The following is a 7,810-nucleotide window of genomic DNA, read 5'->3' as shown; positions in this document are numbered from 1 at the left end:
CTCAAACACCAGGTGTTATGATGACTCCCCCATTCCTAGTACATGTTTGAGCTGGAGTCGCATTCCCATAGTGTTGCGTCCTTTATTGACCCTTTTCGTGGCACTCCCGTGGGCGCTGCCATGTTTGATCACGTGGTGACGCGTCCATTGCTTGCCTCAGCCGCCTCCGTTGCCTCCGCGTTTACAATGCAAGCGCGTGACGCCGGTGCGGCACAGCAAACATCCGTTTCGACGCATATCGTTGACGGCGACTGTGGGCACGACACGAAGCTTTGGCCACGTCATAAGAGGACATGCAAGTGCTTTAAGAGCTCATTACGCCTTGTTCAAACGGCGCGAGCGGCGTATACGGTACTTGTACTAAAAGCGGGGCTAGAAATGGTTGCCAAGCGTCCAAACTTTCCGCTTATGAATTAAATCGCGATCAGTGTGCTCTGCGTTCTTTCTTTGGCAAACATTTTGAACCAGCGGCTTGTCATATTTCTGACTCAGTACAGTTCTTCGGTGCGGCCACTATCTGATTGTTTATTTTCAGCGTAATCACTCACGGGCGTGCTGTGCTGCGATAAATATGTTCTTGCTGCGCACAAAGCATGGAATGTAAATGTTCTGTACTTTGCGGTAGCTCGTAGCAAAGACGTATTATCGCTAGTCCCTCGCTTTCTGTGGACCGTCACGAAACATTCAGCTTCCAACATTCGTGTCTTGTGGGAGTAGTCACCGTCACTCATGCTTCGGCACAATGATTCAAGTGCGCGCCTATTCACTCACACGTTGGCATAGGGTTGGCGTAACTTTTCGGGCGAGTAAGGGTGGATGTGTGTAGATAACGTGCGGGAAACTTACTATGCCAGCAAGTGGCATTACTTCATTTTGTAACGAGCGGTACTCACTCCCAAGTGCCCACGTTCCGGAGTTGAAGTCCTTTCTTTGGAGGTTAGGTATACAGCGCAGGCTGATGAATTATATTTTTTTATCCTTGAGGAAAGCCGTGCATCGTCAAGGGCGGCAACACAGGCAATCCTTATGTAGCAGCGGCGATACAGGTTGATTACATTCATTCATATGTGAATCACTATTTTTGCAGCGAACTACCGCACATGTCTTCCCTTTATCGCTGCACATTTTGCAGTATGAATTGGGCACTGTGCATTAGCGCACACCCAATTTCATTCTCCACAGCTGATCGCACAGTAGCAGGGCAGAAGCAGTAATGGTTTCGTATTCGTGCGCATTCGCTGAGGCAACGTATGGCGCGCGGCCGAAAGCGCCATCTCGTTCCTCTAGAGCAAATTGCTCCGCGAAAAGGGTGAATAGGCAATAATTCCTCCATAATGCTAGTATAGATATTCCTTCGGTTTTGCGACATCACGGTTACCTCCTTAAAGTTGCAAGTGACAAATGTATTAGTTTTTTTTTTCAAATTTTGTTTTCAGCCTTTAGGTGGGATTAGCGATTATAATGTTATTTACCAATCCTATTGTGGTGGGTGGTTTTGCTCATGCAATTTTTAAATGATTAATATGAAAGGCGGCGCGTACCCAGTGACAAATAGTCACCCAAGTTGGCGTTAAAGAGGTTTATTAAAGAGCAGCAAGGCTTATACATACCAAATGATCCCAATCGGTCCGAAGTTTTGTTCGGAACCCGGTTCCTTCAGTGGTGCGATATTACCCATTTGTTGTCCTAGTTGGCGGAAACTTCGTTAGGCTCGTACGGACTGACACAGACACTTAGAGACATGCCACCAACTGGGCGAGGTTGCCAAAGAATGCGAATAGGAATAAAATGACGCAATTTCATACGGAACCAAATCTTTTATTTTTAACTGAAGGCCAAACGGAAAATTTGGAAGACGAGTGATTATCCCAAATTGGCTGGCTTCAGGCGTTATGTTTGCTTGTTAACTCTGAAACAGTAAGACATTTTCATTTATAAGTATCAATCAATAAAAGCGATAAAGAAAATGGAAAGCTGCGCCGAGCAGTGGAGTTATCCCCATGTGTACAAATTGTCGTATTCTACCAATATTCCTTCCATTTTAGTTATTTTCTTGGAAGGTTTTCTTGCAAATAATATAATGTGTTTCAATGAAGCTTCTTTGCATGCTTTTGTAGTCAAGCGCATGGTTTTACTAACAAGATTGATCTCATCTTAAACACAACATTGCTACATGTGCCTGATCGTGTACCATGTTAGTAGTTAGAATAGCCTCTCGACACCTATATTCATAGCTAATAATGCGTTGGCCCTTTGAAAAATGTATTAGACAAATTACAATATGTGAAAGATGCTCGCAACTCTACGTGGGCTTTCTTTCTTCCAAGTTTGCAAAATTGTGGCAACGTTACAAGTTGGTCAGGTGGCACTCATCTGTCAGCTGCTTGTGCCGCTTAAGTAGGTAATAGAGTAGTGCTCTTAGGCATTTACGTCCTGTGGCTAGCAGTTATAATAAGTATGGTTGATCAGCGTGAAAAAATAGGACTGCAAGTTTACAGTTGGCGTACTTAAAATCTTAAAATTATTGCACGGGAAGAACAACTACATCTTGCGCCAAATTTATTACATAATGGATAGGGGTGAAGACAACGATGTCGGGATTATTAATTATCATTAGTTATGTTTATCATTAGTTATACCTGATTTTTACACTATATTGTATGGATTGTGGCTCTCAGTGTTGCCCTTTCTTAGCTTATGAATTGTGGCCCTCTGTGTGCCTCTTGTTCATCTGCCACTCACTTAGAGTGCTTGATTACATCTATAATTATGGGTAGGAATATCCCCCCCCCACCTACCTTCAGTTTATCGGTAGTAGCGAGCACACATTGAATAAATGCTTTTCAACACTGGCCAACTAATTGACAAAACTACTGTTTTTTGCATGCAACAAACCAAGAAACTATGTGTGTTCCACAAAATTTGCTAATACCAGAAATTGGCGCTGCTTACCTTTCATTTTACCATGTTCCCTTATGCAACTCATTCTGTTTTGTTTTCTTTTTTGTTGTTTTTTAGGGGGGGAGGGGGCGAGCCATTACAGGCAAGACAACATGGAACTGGGAGAAAATGCTATAGCAAAACAGTTTCTCGGCAACCAAAAGGTGAAAAGAAGCTGAATATACGAAACTTTGATTTTATTATACATTAAATTTTATAGAAGTTCCACATCGTGACGACAAATTCGGGAGCGATATTCACACTCTTATATTAGAATTGCGTTTATTCTTCCCAGTCGATGGATTACCCACTAAATATGCAACTATCGACTCCTATATTCTTATAACTCGACAGCCTTTTATGTACCGAAACATGTTTCCTTCATCTACAGCGACTTGGTTTCATCACTTTCTTCAAGCCACAAAATATGCTCTTTTCTAACGGAATAATTACGTGAAATGAACGCTGAAATTTGTCACGAACTTTTTAGAAAAGTTCTAATTGCTCTCTTCAAAAACTTTATTTGTAAAGAAAGTTGAGTAGCCAGCGGTGAAAGTCTCCCTTGTTCATAGTGCTCTTCCAGCAAGCCATCACTAATGACAGGCAGCGCGAGCACATAATTCCGTACTTGTACTTCCTTGTGCGTGAACCATATTATTCTCAAACATTTGAACGCAAAAAGAGCCGCTTGTTAATTTTGTACTCCCTCCTAAATTTATTATCGTAATACCTAATACAACCACTTCGTTACAATAAATGTCACACCTAATTCAATGTAAGCTTACTAGTTTTTCGTACAGCTGCTCAAATACATAAATATATGCATGCATCACAAAAGGAGAAATAAGCCACAGACGGCCCAATATCTAGGTATTCACAACTGCCAGAGCATGCAGAGCACACCACAATGGAGGTAAAAAAATATTCAGCCAATTGCATCGCCAGTGTAAATAAGCTGTGAATTGAATGCAAAACCACGCTGTCGCTGATGTCAATTTTTGAAAGATTAAAATTATCGCATTCATTGCACTGTCTGCGTTAACCACATTCATTTTTGGCGTTCGTATACCTACGGTTATCTCCAATGGTAGCTCACCTCATTTTTCTGTGTCATCGATGGGAATAGAATCAAAGTTTCCGCCGAGACCATCACTTCCCCCAACCTTTGGGCGTGCAACGTCCAAGCCAGTACCTTTCTCGTGCCCGCTGTCAACCTGGTAACCACCGTTGCCGTCTTCACCGGAATACTCGTCGTATGTTGTGTCGGCGTCGCCATTTACAGTTCTGGATTGTGGTTCTGTATAGTAAATGTGGTACGTAAACGCAAGGAATTTGTTGGTAATAGAAAATGTAATGTTCATTGCCGAAGGCACCTAAGAATTTGTTTACCATACCTCTCCTATCAGGAACTGCTTGGAGAAAACTGAACACTCAAATGGTCTCCTCTATACTTCAATCCAAGAAAGTTGTTTGAGGAATATAGCTTAAAAGGTAATGTTCATTGCAGAAGGCACCTAAGAGTTTGTTTACCATACCTCTCCTATCAGGAACTCGTTGGAGAAAACTGAACACTCAAATGGTCTCCTCCATACTTCAGTCCAAGAAAGTTGTTTGAGGAATATAGCTTAGTTCCCATGACTGGAGTGTGTGTATTGAATGGAGCTTAGTCGTTTGAAATAGTAAACAACATTACTGAATACATCGGTCATTGCACATAGATGAAGTTTTTGCGTCTCGATCTAATTTCTTTAGTTATGACTACTAATTAAATATTGTTGGACAGGCACGGTATTTATTATAGAGTTTGTATGCCGCATCTCTGAGCCGACATGGATCATCCTATTAAAAATTGGATATGAGATACGGAGACAACCCAACTGCGTTCCTTCAGAAGAAATATAGGGAGACAACGTTATTTACTGATTTATAATCTGTGTTCTAATTGCGTGTTCAACTGCCTAATTTTCAATGGAATTCGAAAACAAGATGTCCTGTAGGTTACAGCTCATTACAATTTTCGTAAAGTTCAAGAACTGGAGAAAGAGAGAAAGAAAGGGAAAGAAAGACAAGGAGGTTTGCCAGTGTAAATACAGGCTGTCCACCTTGTACTGGGGAAAGGGGTAAAGGGAATAACATGTGACAGAAGAAACAAATAAATAAAAAATGAAGAAGCACGAAATCATCAAAAGAGAAGTGAACATGCGTGGTCACGCCCGTGTCAGCGAAAGTAGAACTAAATATTCCGCAGAAACTGCACTGGAATTGTTTAGGTATGCCTAGGCATTTTGCCCATTGCTCATATCCCCGCATAAGACACAACGTGTTGTTTACCGCGATTTACGAAGCAGTAGGCGGTTCATTTAATGTATGCTATATTGGCCTTATATGCAGTTTTGTGTCTTGATCCGATCAGTCTAAAGCCTTATGCAACCTTATCGGCCATTATCAACCTTATTGAACTCGATCGAACACTTATCGATTCTTATTAGCTCAAATCAGTCGTTACCAATATTATCGAACGCGATTCGACCCATAATAAACATTATCCGTCGTTATCAACCTTATCGGAAATCTGTGACTCTCATCAGCCCTTATTGGTCGTTATCAACATTTTCAAGATGATCGTACCTTTACAAGCCCTTATTTGTCTTTATCTAATTTATCTGACACTAATGAACCCTTATCCGTATTTATCAACGTTATCGGACATGATTTGACCCTTATCAACCGTTATTGGGGCTTATCAGCCTTATCGGACTTTCCCACTATTATAAGCTCTTATCGCTCTTTAGCACCCTATCAACCCTCGTCGAACCATTATAAACCGCCATCGGACCCATATAACCCCTCATCACTCGTTATCATCCTTATCAACTCACTGACTGGGGATCTGTCTGAGTTGCGCGAAATACATACAACGCATTGAAACACATTCATATGCATCAGATATATTCGCTTCCTGCAAACGTAGGTATTGAACCCAGTGGGCAAGACACTCGGCTACTGAGCGTGCCGTCGTAGGTTCGAAAATAACCATCACCATCGTTTTTACAGCGAATCTATATAAGGCTTGGTTTTGGCGAATCGCGTCCGCGGACAGAACGACGCGAGAAACAACAAAGTGGGCCGATCCTGGTGATAGTGCAGAAAGGTTCCAAGCTAAACGTCACATACCCCTGTTATGTGGGCCGATCATGCGATAGTGCGATAGGGTCCAAGCCTCAATGGCACATACACCTGTGGGCTCGGCGACCTGTAACGCGCCCTGGAACTACCCTTGTCACACGTGGGACTCAAAAGATACAAAAACAATGTGCAGAGCGATGGCCACTGTTGCCCAAATTCTACTCTATGACGATGCGTGTCGAAATGTCAGTGATAAAACGAAATAGCCTAGCAACCAGTAGCTGCGTCTCATTCTCTCTTGACATACCCATTTCTTAGCGACGTCATCAGTTGCCCCTCGGACTCCGTATGGTTAAGACCCGTGTCGCTCGCTCTGAAGAGGAAGAACACGCATTCAAGGAGCGCCGGCGCGCTCAACCGCGCGAGTGGACGCGAAAGCAACTGGAAGCCGAACGCGCCGCGGCCCAGCAAGCTGCGGCCGATGGTGCAAGGTGGCGTGAATCTAATCGCCTAAACTCGCTTTCATTCGCACATACAGCATACCGCGCGTGGTAACGCAATGACGTTATGTGGTGTGTCTTTTCAACCATGTAAGATAACCACCAAATTTAAAAAGAAATAATAATAAAGAAAACCAACAGCTTCGCTTCTCTTGCATTTTCACATAGTGGAAGGGCTCTGAATTTTTCTTCAAATTTTCCTTGCGAATTTATTCTGTATTGTTCTTCTGGAGATCAACGTGTTACGGGTTACGGATGGATAGACGGACAGATTTTTTTTATTAGCAGCATTAGAATGAGCACGCATTAAAACTCATTTGAAGCAACTCTTTATATTGAATGGCTGACTTAAGGGCTCCATTAAGTTTACAAGACATCGGAGTAGCTGTTGGCGCCTCTGAAAAGCAAATTATCTGCTTATTGCAGCCTTGAGCAGCAGAGAACTGCTCACGCATACAGCGTAAAACCATCCCACTCTTTGGAAGTCACCCCATAATCACACCAGCGTCATACCACCTCGAGGTATTCACCAAGTCAACCATATACACAAGTCAGTTCTTGAAACCTCTTCTTTCAGTTGCTGGTGTTGAGCACGCGAATGAGCCATGCGCGCGCGCACTTAAAATTTTTCTTTCCTATAGCGTGCCAAATCTATGTAACCTAGAATCAGTGGAAAGAGACAGGTGAATTAAAGCCTAATCAAGGGGAATTGTTTAATGCCACCAATCCTTTAGAGTAGTAATATATATATATATATATATATATATATATATATATATATATGAAATAAGCAATTTTCGAATTAGTAATGAATTCGAAGGTGAATCAGGCCTGAGAAAATAAACCAACGAACCTATTGGCCTTTCGATAAACAGGTATAAGAACAAAGTGCGCCGGTTGGCGGAGGGCTTCTTTTGAAGGAATATTGTTGGTCATGAGTATATCTAGAAGCAGTGCAAAGAAGACGAGGTCAAGAATCGAAAACAAACACAGCAGGACGAGCGCTGTCCTGTTGTGTTTGTTTTCGTTTCTTGAACTTATGTTCTTCACGCTGCTTCAAGTCATACTCAAGATGAACCAAGTCGTCCAAATGAAGTGTTTTTTACCGTTGGTCTCCACCACACACATACGCTCACAAAAGAAGTCTGGTTACATTATCACAAAGAATACACAAGTAACAAGTATTCACTTTTTAGGGCATCAAAGTCCAACGAATTCATAAAAGGAAAAAGTGTGCTGGTGGT

The 7,810-nt window shown here is 42.2% G+C and overlaps 1 long non-coding RNA gene across 2 annotated transcripts in view; it reads right to left on the bottom strand.

Annotated features, from left to right (window-relative positions):
- Positions 1-4,123: 4,123 nt before the first annotated feature.
- The window catches only part of LOC125946845 (uncharacterized), a 30,167-nt gene continuing 26,480 nt past the window's right edge, over positions 4,124-7,810 (bottom strand). For both annotated transcript variants that reach the window (XR_007467919.1, XR_007467920.1), the window contains exon 5: positions 4,124-4,237. This is a non-coding gene — a long non-coding RNA (uncharacterized LOC125946845). The remainder of the gene's footprint in view (positions 4,238-7,810) is intronic.

The sequence above is a fragment of the Dermacentor silvarum genome, chromosome 7, assembly GCF_013339745.2.
Source record: "Dermacentor silvarum isolate Dsil-2018 chromosome 7, BIME_Dsil_1.4, whole genome shotgun sequence".
NCBI classification, from domain to species: Eukaryota; Metazoa; Arthropoda; class Arachnida; order Ixodida; family Ixodidae; genus Dermacentor; species Dermacentor silvarum.
This window is presented reverse-complemented; position numbering and strand designations above follow the sequence as displayed.